General features: G+C 48.5%; 1 protein-coding gene across 3 annotated transcripts in view; it reads left to right on the top strand.

Moving 5' to 3' along the window:
- NTN1 (netrin 1) overlaps positions 1-15,980 on the top strand; it is a 176,598-nt gene that overhangs the window by 72,424 nt on the left and 88,194 nt on the right. The gene's annotated exons all lie outside the window — the stretch shown is intronic.

Genomic DNA, 15,980 nt, shown 5'->3' with positions numbered 1-15,980 from the left:
AAAAAAAAAGCATCTAACACTGGGAAATTAAACTCTATTATAACCATAAAATGAAATATTTGTGATTCAGCTGTACTAATGCTGTGGATTACTTAACTTAAAAGGAGTAAGAGGAAAAAGTGGGATTTAAAGTAGTATAACCAGTTTGGATATATTTTTTAAAAATTGTGTATATGTTTACTAGAAAAGGTCTACATGACTATATTAAGGTCTTTATGGGTGAGATAAAAGTTCCCTTATGGGGTAGAGGTGTGGCTTAGTAGTAGAGCTAGTTCTTGCCTAGCATGAGCAAGAAAGGAAGGCCCTGGGGTGGATCCTCAGAACTGGGCAGGCGGGGGGGGGGGGAACAGCTACTTTAAATATATAGTAAATGCATTTATTTTGGTAGTGTTTTAATATTTTTGCAGAATATGTATTGATTTTTTTTACTTGAGTTTAAAGAAAAGTATATATATGATAGCTAGGCACAGTGGTATACACCTGAAATATTATCTACTGGAGAGGCTGAAACAGGAGGATCACAAGTTCAAGGCCACTCTGAACAACTCAGATCTTGTTCCAAAATGAAATCTAGCTCAGGGGTGGAGCACTTGGTAAAGCATCCAGTGGTAAAGCACGCACAAGGTCCTGGATTCAGTCCCCAGTACCACAAATCAATTAATAGAAGTGGAGATAAAATATGATACCACTGTAACCCTCTGGGAAAACCTCATTCCTCTCAGTTCTCGCAGAACCGCTGGCTTCTCCTGACTGACAGCTTCTGTCAAACTGTGCTTCCCATTTGACTCTGGGTCCCTCTTTGGGCTCTGTACCACCTGAGGGCAGTCTTTGTATTTCTGGAAACTGACGCCTTGGGAGTTTCACTGGAGAGGTGTCCTGTATCCCCGCATCCTCCAGTAGATGAGTGGCTGTGGGCATGGAACTTGGAGCCAGGAACCTGGGCACCGGGTCTGGGGTGTGGTGCCGTGGGAAGCCTTGCACTCTGTAGCCTCCTATGTACGGGCCCTGCCTTGCCGGTACCCAGCAGTCCTCAGTCTGTGCTTCTGGAGGGTACGCATCCGGGTGCATGGGAGGGTACCCTGAAAGTGGGAAGAAGAAGAAATAATGAACTTGGGCTCCTTCTTTGGGTTGGGTCCAAAGAAAAAGACTTTTGAGAAAGACTTGGGTTTGAGGTGGGCGAGTTGGAAATGGAGATAGGTCTGATGTGTTCTCCAAAGACTTGTAATGCTTACACATCCCCAGGGTCCCCAGGGTGTGTAGCCGTCCCTTCATGGATCAGCAAACTGCTTTCCTTCTCAGGAAGAAAAAAAAACATGTTCCTGGCTGAAGCTGAGTCCTTGACCCCATGAGGTTTCTGGAGCTGGACAGATCCCAGCTGAGACCTGGAGAGGGTTCTGATGGATCCTCTGAGGGCTCCCACCCACGTGAGCAGGGGTTCATTTGAAAGCCAGCTTCCCAGACACACTCCAGCGGCCTCAGAAGGAAAAGCAGAGGGCAGTGAGGAGCCCAGGTCTGGGCCCTGACTCATCCTTCCACTCAGGCGTGGTGACGCGCGGCTCTGACATTGCCCGCAGCCACAGCCCCCAGAGGGAACAGGCTACGGCCAAGGTCTCTGGAGGCACGAGGCAGCCTCTCATGCAGCTGGCTGCTCTGGGCTCCGCCTTGGCGCACGCGCGGGGCATCCTGTGGGGCCATCATGGTTGAGAACTCGCCATCTCCCAAGCCTCAGGGGAAGGGACCTTGTGTCCCCCGTCTCTATGAACAGTCAGAGAATTTTTCTCTCATGAACAAAACAAACATGAGTTGAAGAGGGGAGGCTCCGGGGCAGGCTGGGTGGCCCTTTCCTTCAACCTGTCTGTGTTTGTTTCTCTAGCGGGCAGGTGATGGAGGCCTCTGGGAAGCCCAGGAAGTCGCCCGAGGGTCTCATCGTGCTTGGTTAACTGGAGCACTGCCTCTTGGTGCTGCCAGGGCTCTGCTCTCGAGGAGGCATGGAGCACGGGGCGAGGGGCTCTGCAGAACACCCGGAGGGAACCAGAAGAGCAGGTGCTCCCTGGCAGGCAGGTGGGACCGTGGGTGCCCCACTGTGGAGTTTTGACCCGCTCACCCCCCAGTGAGCTGTGCAGCCTTGGCTACATCCTTCGCATTGCTGCACTTTAGCTTCTCCATCTTTTGCTCCAGAAAGACAAACTAAGTAACTTCTAGGGGGTTCTCCTAGCTGTCCGATTCTGCGAACCATTTATAGGACAGTTGTGATGGTGGGGGGGCTTTCTCTTGAGGCCTCCTCCTCTTCCGGTCCCCCTTTCTCTCCCACATCTCTCTGATCCTCCCCCACCCTCTTATTTCACTTAGAAAGCTTAAACCCCAGGCCTTGCTGGAGATGGTAGAGCTGCCCCACGCAGTGCTTGCCTCGGCTTGAAGACGGGGCCAGAAAATGCTCCCATCCATCACATTCTTATTGTCACTTTGGAAAGCCCCAGAAGGTCAGCCTCCAGTGGCCTCTCGCAGTACAGAGTCTGGTTTGTATTGCTTGGGGACTGAGTGGCCTTTCACAGAGCTTGTGGAAAAATACCTCTTCTCCCCAGTACAGGGGATGAGAAAGGTATCAATCATTTTGAAGGTGGGCGAGAGTAGAGGGTGGGAGGGAGTGTTCAGGTACACCTGTGGGGTTTAAAAGCGTTGAGTTGAAATATGGTTCAGCGTTCTGTTTACCTTTGATTTCTGATAGCCTGTCTGCTTTCTGGAAGGATTTGTAGCTTGAGATACAAGGGGTGGCTTTTGATATGAAAATGGGCATTGTGGCTCCTTGAATGGGGGGTGGGAGAGGGGCTGGGATGGCTGGCTGGACAGAGGAGGCGCTAGGACACCCAGGGAAGTCACACTGCGTCAAAGGGTGCTTTTAGGAAAGGCTGGATCAGACGTGATGTTATACGAAAAAATGCAGCATTGGAGGAAACGAGGCATGAATGGAGAGAAGGCCGGGAGACCGGGGCAGGGAGGCCGAGAGGACTTAAAGAAGATTGTCATCGGAAGGGGGCAAAGGAGCTGCCCTGCTGCAGGGGCCGCCGGCTGGCTGGAGAGAAGATGACAGGGACATTCTGCCTCCTGAGGAAGGGTCTAGCGTTGGGGTGAAGGGTGGCGGGAATGCTGGTGACACCCAGAGTGGCACATGCATGCTTCAGAAGCATCAGGGCAGCAGATGTGCTTAGACAGAGCCACTGGCCTTTGGACTGTGCCTAGCCAAGTGAATTGTCAAGAAGCCTCAGCTGTGCAGGACTTGTGTCCCCCAACCTCCACCTGCCAAATCTTTGCCTTCCACAGTAGGGGAAAGGACGTCTTCTTGCCCAAGACCCCCATTGGAAAGGGCTCAGATCTGCCCCCACTTTTTGTGTCCTCCACAGTGGAAGCCAGGAGGGACAAGAACCCAGTGCTGGGTCTGCAAATGGTTTCCAGAGGTGCTTGAGACCCTGGACCCTGGGGCTCTGCCACCTGACCTCAAATCCTGATTCTGCACTCTCCAAGTATGTGACCTTGAGCAGGTTACTGGGTCCCGTTGTGCCTCCTATGTGCCTTATGTGTTTTCTCATATAAAAGGGAGAAACGTCCCTATGTACCTCAAAGGGACGTGAAGATTAAGTTTGTCCTTTTTTAAAAAAAGCAGCTTTATTGAGGTTTAAGTCATATACAATGCAGTTCACCCATTTAAAGGGTACCCTTCAATGGTTTTTAGTACATTCAGAGCCGTGCAACCAACACCACAATCAATTATCATCACTCCAAAACAATCCCCATACCCATTAACAGTATCTTCCATTTCCTCCCAGCCACCCCGTTTCCTAGCCCCAGGCCACCACTGACCTATTTTCTTTCTCTGTGGATTTGCCTATTCTGGACATTTCATATAAATGGAATTCTATAATGAAGTGATCTTTTGTTGCTGGCTTCTTTCCCTTAGTGTGTTTTCAAGGTTCATGCATGTTCAACATGCATCTTACTTCATCTTTATTGCTGAACAATATTCCATCGTGGGGGTTATCCCACATTTTAAAAACTCCAATCAGCAGTTAAGGGACATTGGGTTGTTTCCATTGGGGGGTCTTTATAAATCATGCTCCTGTGGACATTGGTGTCCATGGGTTTCTGTGGTGGTGTGCTTTCATTTCTCTTGCGTATGTACCAGGGGTGGAATTGCTGGGTCACATGTTCACTCTTAACTTTCTGAAAAATCACCAGACTCTTTTCCAAAGTGGCTGCGCCATTTTACATTCTCGCTGGCAACATATGGGACTTCCAATTTCTCCATATTCTCACCAGTACTTGTTTTCATTAATATTTTTAAAAATTATTGCCATTCTGTTAGGTGTGAAATGATATCTTATTGTGGTTTTAATTTGAATTTCCCTGATAGCTAATGATGCTGAGCATCTTTTCATAGGTTTAATGAACACTTGTATATCTTCTTTGGAGAAATAGCTGGAAGTTCCTTTGCTCATTTTTAGTTGGTGAATTAGCTCTTAGATGCTCTTGAAAGAAAGAAAGAAAGAAAGAAAGAAAGAAAGAAAGAAAGAAAGAAAGAAAGAGAGAGAAAGAAAGAAACCAGAAGTGATTGAAAGGAGTCCCTTGCACATGGGTAAGTTACTGTTAGGAAGATCGCCAGGAATTGGTGTGCGAGGTTTCTCTCCTTCCTGTGGGAAGGATTTGAGGGCAGAACATGGCGGCTTCATGTTTTCTTCAAATAGTTTTCTACTTGGGGAGAGGTTGGAATATTTGCCAACCTGCCAAACTCCCATCTTTTTGTTTGGGTTTTTCCCCAATCCCCCATGGTGGGGCACACCTGTTGTACACACCTGGCCACCTTTGGTGACAACTTCAGTGTTGCTCACAACAGGCAGGCGTCACTTAATGACCAGGACAAGTGCAACATTAGGCAATTCCGTCATTGTGCAAACATCAGAGAAGGTACTTACACAAATCTGGGTGGCAGAGGTCAGTCACTCAATGTGGCCTCTTGCTTCTGTCAAAAGACCTGGTCAACACAAGGTGTAGGAGGCAGCTGCTCCCTGTTTTACAGAACACTTCTTTTTTCCCCATAAATAGTAGGAGTGCATGCTAAAATAACAACAAAAGTATAGTAAATACATAAACCAGTAACTCGGTCCTTTATGATCACCATCCAGTGCCATGTGTATATATCCTTGTGTGTGCTTAAACAGGAAATGTGTTCCTCTGTGATGTTGCCTCTGTGACAGCTACAGTGTCACTGGGTTCTAGGAATTTGCAGCTCCACTGTGGTTGACTGAAACATCATTTTTGCACACATGGACTGTATTTGGAGTCTGGTCATGTGCCAACGCCCCCAAGAGGCTGCTGGGGGGATTGTTGGCTGGTGTGTGCAGTTTTGATGGGGGTCCCATCATGCCTCCCTGAGTCCTGCCCAGTGCTTCCTCTTAGCCCCCCACCCTGTAGCATCTCAGTGATGTCATTGGTGCCGTGGTTCACCGTGCTTAGCTCCATCTCATGTGGGTTTGTCACAGCCACTAGCTGCTCAGGTGGCCTCTGGGCTGGGTTGAATCTTTCCTTTTCATTTGCTTTCTGCTTAAAAATACCCTGGTTTTTTCCAAGAGGCAATTCAGTCCTAGGTGAATTGCCAAGAGGTGATTCAGTGGAACTCAGGTCTGTCTTGACCTCAGCCTTTTAAGTACATCTTTAGCTCTCTCTGGAGACCCGGGTAAAACCTCTAAAGAGGAGACCATCAGGGACCTAGGGGATTATGCCACAGGTCCCGAATGGAGCGACTGGGAGGGAGGGTGGTCCCTCTTTCAATATAGGCCCCTGGGGCTGGGGGAAAAAGAAGCAAACAAGTGGTCCAGATGGACATGTTGGGCGTGGTCCATAATTAAAATCCCTGAAAGGACCTAACTAACTGCTCATGGAGCAAACCTGCTCCCCACACCAGCTTGTCCATGAAACCCTCCCAGTGGTGACACAATTCCCATTACCTCCCAAAGGACAATTTTCTCCATATTCAAGTTCTAGTTCCCTGCGGTTTTTACTTCTTTTCCCCTGGAACAAGTGCTTTCTGGCCGCCCCCTCTCCTGGATGTGTGGGGCGGAGGTTGGGGGGGAGTTAATTTTTCCTTCCGAAGTATAATATCTGGCAATTGTACTTCCTCTCCTATTTTTTGATTTCCTCCCCATCTTCTCTGTTCATCTGTGCCTGCTCCAGGCGTGCTTCCTTTCTGATTTTCCCCCACTCAGCTCCGGTGCTCATTTTCTCTCTGGGACCTCTCTGCAGTTCCATGCATACCTAGGATGATTATTATTCTGGCCGTGTGATAATTTGTGCTCACTCACGTGCACCCTGCCGAGACCCTGTTTCTTTTCTCCACTCTTTTTTTTTTTTTTTTTTTTTTTTTTTGGTATCTGTGCATCATTCAGCCACCTCTCAGCCTACCCTTAGGAATGGGGTCTGCAGAGTGCCCACGACACACCAAGGACCCAGCCTGGGGGTAGCTGCTCTGGTCAGTAACTTCTTTTTCCTTAGCTGCACCAGCTCCCCTGGGCACTACAGAGCAGCTGTTCTTCCACTTGCATTAAACAGCTCCTGGACATCTCTTCTTTCCCAGGCAGATCTCACTCCGCCTTCCTCACATCAATCCTCCTGTGACTGTTTGCAGACCTTTCATTGTCTCAGTCACCTCTCCTGACACCCTCCAATTTGTCAGTGCCCTCTTGATATGGGAAAGCTGGAATATGATCCAGTCATGGCAAAGGGGATATTAACTTTCTCTTGGATGTGTTGGGTGCCTCATGAGGTTCAGAATTATTTGTTGTTTTGTTTCTTTTTTTTTTTTTTTTAAGCAGTGCTTCCTGCAATGTGCCCTCCGGTTCGGTTCATAACTAGCAAATGGTGATTTGGATCGAACACTTGGAGGCTGAGTAGTGACTTTTATTTCTCAGTAATACTTCTGAGCAGAGAAAAGGGGTGCTATGAAATTTGACCTGGGAGGGGGGTGCAGTTCTAAGAGAGCAATAGATACCAAGGCATGGGTGGGTCCTCAGGAATAACCCCCCACCCACCCACCCTTGTGCATTTGTTTCTGATTAAACTATGTTGATGAATTTCTCATGGTGCAAAGGCAAGGCGTGTTCATGGTAGAAAAATTAGAAGATTAAGACAAAAGAAGAAAATACAAGTAGCAGTTTATCTCACCAGCCAGATTGACTGTGTCAACACGGTAACTTACCTATGGTCTTAAAGACCTTTTTTTTTTTTTTCTGTGTGTATGTTTCTGTTCGAGGCAACCACTAATTTTTACTTAATACATTGCTGCCTGCTTTTCTCATTCTTGAATACTCTTCTACTCTGCAGTTTTGTGCTCCATACAGCAGGGCTGCATGACATTGCATTCTGTGGAAGTGCCCTGTCTCCATTAAGCAGACATTTCAATTTGGACATTTTTGGGCTGTTTTCAGATTTTTTTCCACTATGAACTTTGCTTATCCTAGAATTTATTTATGCAATTGCTCGGTCAAAGGAGAAGCATATGTGTAAGACTTTTGGTGCATGTTGTATTATTACTGCTCTCTCCGAAATCTTCACACCAATTTATGGAGTTTGGATTGTCATTTCCCTGTTTTCTCAGGTGTGGTGATTGTTAATTACTCTAAAAAATGTCGGCCCACTTGGAAGACAAAAAGTGGTATTTGATTGTTTTAGCTTGTGTGTCTTTGATAATTACCAAGAAAGTTTGGGCATTTTTCGAAGGTTTGTATTTTGTGAATTGCCTGTTGGGACAGGAATGCATTTTTCTAACAAAAGTTGATTTTTTTTTCTTAATGAACTTCTTTTTGTCTCACCGATATTTCTTTCAGGTTGTTCTATTGATTTTTTAAACTTTGTGGTGCTTTTTGACATCTTAAGTTTAAAATCATGTATCCAGGTACAGGTTGTGTATCCTTTATGTGAAATGCTTGGGGACCAGAACTGTTTTGGATTGTTTTTTTTAATTTAGGAATATATGCATAAATATCATGCAATACCTTAGAGATGGGACTTACGTATAAACATGAAATTCATTTATCTTTATATACATAGGCTGGAAATAATTTTGTACAGTATTTTTTAATAATTTTGTACATGAAACAAGGTTTCATGGTGTAATTTTCCATTTGTGGCATCATGTTGGTTTTTGAAAAGTTTTGAATTTTGGAGCATTTTGGATTTCAGAGTAGGGCGGGCTCAGCCTGTGTTTTTTTTTTTTTTTTTTTTTTTTTTTTTTTACATTGTTTGCTTTGGGTGTCATCCTTCAAAGGCCTTCTTATTTCCAAGATTGTGTAAATATCTACTTATATATTCTTCCAGTAATTTTTGCAGTTTCACTTTTTACATTTATATACATTGGTGCAAGACACAGATTAGAGTCTGATTATTATTCTCAGATGGCTGGCCATTTGCCTCAGTACCACTTTTTATCCAATCTCTCCTTTTTCTCTCCAGTTGTTTTCCCTTTTTCTGATACAAATTGGTCTTATTTTGGACTTTCTATTTGATTTAGTTTCTGCTCTACTTTTCTTTTTCTTTTCTTTCTTTCTTTTTTTTTTTTTTTTTTTTTTTTTTTTTTGGTACTGGGGATTGAACCCAGGGGCAGTCTACCACTGATTATACCTCCACTTTTTTTGGAGACAGGGTCTCTGTATTTGCTTAGGCTTGCCTCAAACTTGCTGTCCTCATGCCTCAGCCTCCTGAGTTGCTGAGATGGCAGGCATGCCCCACAGCACCTGGCTTGCTATATTCTTATTACACTGGTTTTTATTCTCATGATTTCATGATACATATGATACATTTTAAGACTTAGGGAGGCCTTATAAATGGTACAATGTAAAGGATCCTTCACATTTATCATAACAAAGCTTTGAAATACTTCCCATCACCATGCTCCCTGGTGAGAGCAAACCACCTGTACTTTTTAATATTTTTCTTCAGGATCCCGAGTTCAGCTGCTTTATCTTTTGGAACAGGGAATGCTCAGGTCTACTTAGCAACATTTGTCTTTCCCTGCACAATGTCACCCAGAAAAGGCCAGGTCTGCAGCAGCCAGGTCCTCTGTTGTAGGACCTCATCCATTTTTCTTAAAAATCAGTGCTCTGCTCTGCTGACTCATGTTTTCTGACTCCTTGGACACTTTCCTTCCACCGCCGGGTGTGCCAAGCACCGGCTTCGTTTTTTTTCCTTCCAGTGGTGGGGACTGCAGGGTGGAAATGCGTGGAGGACACAGAGCTTCTGTGACAGAGGAGGGACGCCCCTTCCTCGCTGCATCCCTGAGCTGTTGCCATGGCAGCCGGGTGGACAGACACATCTTGTGCGCCCCCCTCCCTCCAGCTCCTCCCTGGATTCCACTTCCTGCCCTCTGAGTGAGCGTGTGGGTGGGAAGCCTGCTGGGTGGTCTGCCCAGATTTCCAAAAGCTCCTCGGCCACACCTTGTGCAGGGCCTTATATGGCCTGGGCCACACTAGACCACACTCAGCTGTGCTTTCTTTTCCGACGACTGGTGACGACGATGATGGTGACATGGTGACGAGTCGGAGGAGCTCCGTTGATGGTCAGACAGCAGCCGGGTGATGAACTGGAAACCATGCACAGGCCTCCCATTCAGAAGTCAGTTTAGTTTACTGAGCACCTACCTCCTCCTTCCTGCCCCAAAGGACGGTAGATGCAGTGGAGGGTAAAAGAAACCTTTTTTTTTTTTTTTTTCCTGTGCTTGCCTCATCCTGTTGGCCACAGCAGTAAAGCCAAGTGGCTGAGCTCCCAGACTCTGGGACCTCCACCTGATTCTGCCCCAACTGGGACACTGGCACAAATCACTGAACTTTTCTGGGTCTCAGTTTCCTCACCTGTGAAATAGGGATCATGCATCATGGGGCTGATGTAAGGGTCAAATGAGTGTGTGTGTACATTTCACAGTGCCTGGCAAGTGCCACGTGTTTGCAGTTGTGTGTGTGTGTGTGTGTATCATCATACAACTTTCCACTGAAGGCATGCCTAGTACACAAGTACACACCTCCTAAGTGATATACCCAGCGAATCATTATCATCACTTATTGCCCTGAGGTCTTTACTTCATTATCAAGTTCAGTCTGCACAAAGTAAGTGTTACATCAAGTTATATCAAGCTCACCTGTATGCAGGGAAAAAGCTAAGACTTGGAGAAGCAGAGGATCTTGCTAAGGTGGTGCTACTGACAGGTGGCAGGGCTGGGAATTGACCTCAGGAAGCCTTCCTGCACAGCAGGGTGGGGTGGATGGGTGGATGGCACATAGGCTGAAACAAGAAATGCTTCTGAAAGCATTAGAGAGCCATATAGCATGGCATGGAGTGAATAGGGTCCATGGTGTGGGTGTAATGGAGCTACCTAAGGGATTGTGGTCAGGCCACTTTGTGTCCCATGTCCTTCCTGGAGAAGGTCCCAGGGGGCAGCCATGCATGGAGAGGATGGGTGGAGGGAATCCTGGCCGAGATAGATCATGGGAGGCAAGGTCGAGAGAGAGTTTGGATTTTATTCCATATGTAGAGCGGGGGTTGAGGCTGTGTGTGTTGAGCTGGGAGTGACATGGTTGTGCCTGTGTTTTAGTAAGATTTCCCTGGTTGCTCTGTAGGAGGTATGCAAGGGAACAGAGAACAGCCAGGGGGCCTTAGGAGTTTCCAAGTGAGAGATGATGGAGGTGTGGGTGAATAATGGTGAGAAATGGGCACTTAGGGACCCGGGTAGGAGGTAGTGTCACCAGGATGAGGTAGGTTGTCTGTGGGAACAAGAGGAAAGAGAACAGTGAGTGACCCTGAGTCCCTTTCAAGCATGTGTGTAAATCTGGAGCTTGATATCATTTGTTGGAGGGCCCAGGGTGAGATCCAGGGGCTACTTGGTCCCCTCTTTGTGGCATAGGGGGAGCGTGGTGCATGTGGTGGCAGATGTAGAGGAGGAGAAGGGACCAGGCTGTGCTTCTGGGGTCCCTGAATCCCTCAACTTCTGCTGGACACTCTTGGTCTTAGGAACCACTATGAGCCCTGGGGGCTGGAGGGGCCAGGGCGGGGGTACCCCAGACTCCCTGCATCTTGGCCTGGTATCTGGAAATCCATCGGAGAAAAGATGTGTCACCACCAGTGGTTTTAATTAATGACTGGACATTAGTGGCTTGGGTGGAGTTCGTTCTTGTATCCAAGAAGAGAGAGCTCCAGTTCATCCAAGGGTACCCCAGGCTAAGCTGCTTCAGCTGCTCACCTGTGAAGTGGGGAGAATGTCAAGGGGTGGGTGATGATGATGGTGCTTGGCAGTCTGCCCTGAACCCAGGGAGCCAGCCAGAGGACAGCTGCCTTTGGCTTCTTAACTTCTCCTTATTCCCAGTGCAATGCTGTGAGAACGCCCCTCATCTTCTTCCACAACTCTTGCACCCCACACTTGTCTTAGACTCTTGTTTTTGGACTAATTTTTTTCCATGTAAACCAAAAACTGCACCTGGATGTTTTCCTTGGAGGATGATGATGAATCTTCTCCCCCTCCCCCTCCCCCTCCTCCCCTACTCTCCTCCTGTCCTCCCCTCCCCCTCCTACTCCCCTCTCCCTCCTCTCCCCCCTCCCCCTCCTCTCCCCTCCTACTCTCCTTCCCCTCCCCTGCCCCCTCCCCCTCCCCCTCCCCTCCTACTCTCCCTCCCTGCCCCTCCCCCTCCCCTCCCCTCCTACTCTCCCTCCCTGCCCCCTCCCCCTCCCCTCCCCTCCTACTCTCCCTCCCTGCCCCCTCCCCATTCCCCTCCCCTCCCCTCCTCTCCCCTCCCCTCCCCCTCCCCTCTCCCTCCATGCTAGGGTTGAACCTGGGACCCTGTGCATGCCTAGGCAAGCACTCTACCACCCAACCACACCCCAAATCTTTGGATTCAAATCTCCGGAGGAAGAAACCTGGGGGATCCTTACCATGCCTGGTCCTTGTGGTGTCCCCACCCACAGAATATTCTCTCCCACTCCCTTCTTCCCGCTGCCTGGCTGGAGTTCACCTGATCCAAATGCAGAGAGTGACAATAATCAGAATCTTCTTGGGGTTTCTAGGCATCAAGGAGACAGAAGGAAGTGGCCCCTGGAGTTAAACCAAGAGCCTGTTTGCTGTGGAACAGGAAGAGAATGGCAGAATGAACCATGGGTCCTGCAGCGCTGCCCTCAACACCACCGCGTGTGACCTGCTGCTCTTACAAGGGTGGCTCTGCAGTTGCCAAGTCCCTCTCAGCAGTGACACTATCCCATGCAGCTCTGGCTTTCATCGCTTAGTCCAGCAGAAAGAGAGGGCTTAGACGAGAGCACCTCCATGACATCTTTGGAGAACTCAGACCCAGCGAGAGTGAAAGAGGTCTTAATTTTTAGGGGGCAGATTTACAGTGCGTCTGTTGAGGATGCCAGTCAGGGTGTCACTGCTCATCAGCTTCCAGAGTGGCCAGGATGTGTGGGCCTTCTGGGCCTTCCTGGGCCTCATTAAAAGACATTTTATCTAAAAGGCCCCAGAGAGCCAGGTTCATCAGGAGGGAAGGACAGTCATAGGTGAACCTCGTCATGCCTCTGTCTCAGGGTTGGCTTCTAGTCCGAGAACTGCAGCTCTCATTATTTTTATTCACTTGACAGCTTTTCCTCTCTGGGAAGAACTGTCCTTTTAAGCTCCAGGATATTCTAAGTGATGTACCAAGCAAGTTTCATCCTATCTAAGGTTCTGTTAAGACTAAGGCTTACACATGTGTCAAAAGGGAAATATAAATAAAATCAAGGGTGCTCTCAAAGTGCTCCACACTCGGTACCTGTCACCTCAGAATTGTGTGTGACTCCAAGTCATCCATGCCTGTTTCCCACACTGTCACCTCTGTGAGCTTTGGAGCACGTTGTGTCTGGACCTTCTGTCCATGTTTCCCACGCTGCAGGTGTGAGCACTCATGGTATGTCAGGATTGATGCAATGTGGAAGATTGTGATCGCACAAAAACGTTCACAAATTGTAATTCTGCAGGGCCAGATGGTATCTAGATGTCCTCTAGCAACCCAGCTGCCTAACTGTCACATCTGCAAGAAGGTGTCTTATTCACAGGCAGGCTCTTGATGTGTTGGTGCTCCGGGCCCTTGAGAAGTTATGTCTTGGTGCCTGCAAACCTTTGAGGGCTTGCTCAGACACCCAATGGCAGCCTGGTGACTCCTGGGTCAGGGTGGTCGATGGCCTCCTCCCCTGCCCTCTACCTGTTGACAGGAGTCTATCTGCAGATTTGGGTTTCTACCCCTTGGTTTATTTAGGCTCATTCTTCTCTTACTTCATCCGCTAAGAAGTTTCATACTTTCATGAACATACAATGTTCCTTCCAAATTTTGCTTCTGCTGTGCCTCTCCTTGACCTTCTGGAAAATTCCTAGGCAATCCCTTACTTGTTCTGAACTTTTCTTTCCCAGTGCACTCCCTGTATATCTGTACCCTCAAACAGGGACCTCATCCTATATCTTGCCTCCCTCTCTTTTATGACAGGATAAACTTTGCAAGCACAGCTGTTCACCTTTGTTCCTGCCCCTTGGGCCTGGCATACCACCACTTTTGGCATGAGGCTGTCCTGTGTGGTTAGTAAATCAGCAAGACAATGACAGACATATCCACACCAGTAACACAAAGCTCTGATCAACTGAGGATCTGAATGGGTGTGGCTTGGCCTGACTTCTGGAGTATTTTCAATGGTTAAGGTTCTGGCCACGTCCCTACACAGATTGTAAAACTCAGAGGTAAGATGAGCTCCTCCATCCACCATCACTGCTGACCATATCTTTGCCCATCATGAGCCTCTGAGCACCATGCTGACTTCAGCCAAACTCTGGGCAACTGTTGAGTTCACCTCCCCCTGCACCCGGGCCCCGGGGTCCTGAATCCGCACATATCCATCAGGGAGGTCGGCTGCCCTTGGGGGAGTTTAAGGGGTGCAGCTCCTGGTACTGGATGGTTAGGAATCCACTACAGGCCTCTGGGAAGGCAGGTCCAGGTGTCTGAGTCACCCTCTTGGAGTGGTGGTTTTGACTGTGGTTCTCACTTGCTGGACCTGTTGAGCTGTGTGACCTGGAGGTCAGGTGCTCATCTGAAAGCTTGTCTCAGAGGGTTCTGGGCTACTGTCGTTATTGTGTCCCACAATTTTTTTTGCGGGGGAGGTACTTGGGATCGAACTCAGGGCACTTGACCACTGAGCCACATCCCCAGCTTTATTTTGTATTTTATTTAGAGACAGGGCCTCACTGAGTTGCTTAGTGCCTTGCTTTTGCTGAGGCTGGCTTTGAATTTGCGCTCCTTCTGAGTCACCATACCCAGTATTTTTTTTTTTTAAGCAGAGTCTTGCTAAGTTGCTGAGTCTGGCCTTGAACTTGTGTTCCTTATGCCTGAGCCTCCCACTAGCTGGGATCACGGGCATGTACTACCATACCTGCCTATAAAGAAAACGTTTTTATTTTTGGCTCCAGTTTTAGAGGTTTCAGGTCTGTGATCGGTTAGCCCCGTGGCTTTGGGACTGTGGCAGCACACCATGGCAGACAACCTGTGGCAGAGCAAAACTGCTCACCTCATGGCCAGAGAGTATAAGAGAGGAAGAAGAGGAGACCAGGGTCCCAGTGTTCCCTTCAATGGACCTCTACTAAGCCCTACCTCTTCAAGTTTCCACGACCTCCCAATAGTGCCCAGCTGGAGATCACGCCTTTTAAACCAAGGCCTTTGGAGATACATAAAATCCAAACTATCGTCGTTGGCTAGACCAGGGGGCTGGGACTTTCATGTTAGAATCACCTAGAACTTTTAAAACCTAACCATGATAGGGCCTTACTCCAGACTAACCACTCAGTCTCTGAAGCTCTCCAGGGAGTGCACTGTGCAGTCGGGGTGGGAACTGTCAGAACAGATGATCAGTCTGCTCTGAAAACCACTCAATCCTTTCGAGCTGCCCTGGGTCCTGACCGAGGTGAGAGAACAGGATGTCATTGGGTGTCTGAGCAAGCCCTCAAGCAAGAGGACTTGACAGTGTAGTTTGGGAGGCTGCACCTGAGTTCCAGACCCAGGAGTCCCTGCCTTCTGACACCCCCAACCACCACACCTCCATCACTTCTAAGTCATGAACCCAACCCTCTGAGTTCTCTACCCAGGTACTGGTATCCCCATCTTCCCTGGGATTTCTATGAGACATGATGTCCCCCAATTGTGACTGTCCCTGGTCCTCTCCTTTCTAGCTTCATCCTTGCAGTTTGGCTCAAGGCCTTTGCTCCCTGTGCCAGGTTTTCCCATCTCCACCCTCATGCCTCTCCTGATCTGCTCTTGACTCACTATGGGGGAGCCACTGCTCTGTGGGAAAGGGTTTGAGAGTGGCGGCCACCTGGGTCTGCATGTCATGCCTCCCCTCCCCAGGCCCAGAACACCTTTTCATACTCCTTACCTGTGTCTCCACTAACGTTCCCATGACAGTGGCTTCTGGCCTCAGAGCCTTGGTAGGTCCTGCCCCCTATTCTTGGGAAACTTGGCCTGTCTCCTGTTTCTAGCAGGACCTTGCTAGCCACTCTGGGTGGTCAGTTACCTCGTCCTTCCCAAGCATCAGGTTTTCCCAGCCCCTGAAGCGGAGGGTCAGCTCCTTGGAGACTCTCAACTTCCTCCCCAATCCAAGGCCTGGCACCGTTGGGCTCAGTCAGGGCATGAGAAGCTGCTCTTTCTGCAGAGACAGGACTTCTTCTGGAACCATTTTCTATCTAAGGTTGAGGTCCACAGTTCCCTGCTATAGACTCAGGGTAGTTCTTCCCTAGCAGTCTCATTGGGCTCTCAAGAGTTACAGGGCATTGGCCTGGCATGTAGGGGACCAGAGGTCCAACCCTGGGCCTCCCACTAACTCCCAGAGTCCTCTTCACACCCATCGGCTGAGTCCTGAACAGCCCTGGCCCCAGCGCATGCGCATGCACACCC

Source organism: Spermophilus citellus (assembly GCF_964194105.1).
Source record: "Spermophilus citellus genome assembly, chromosome: 17".
NCBI classification, from domain to species: domain Eukaryota; kingdom Metazoa; phylum Chordata; class Mammalia; order Rodentia; family Sciuridae; genus Spermophilus; species Spermophilus citellus.
This window is presented reverse-complemented; position numbering and strand designations above follow the sequence as displayed.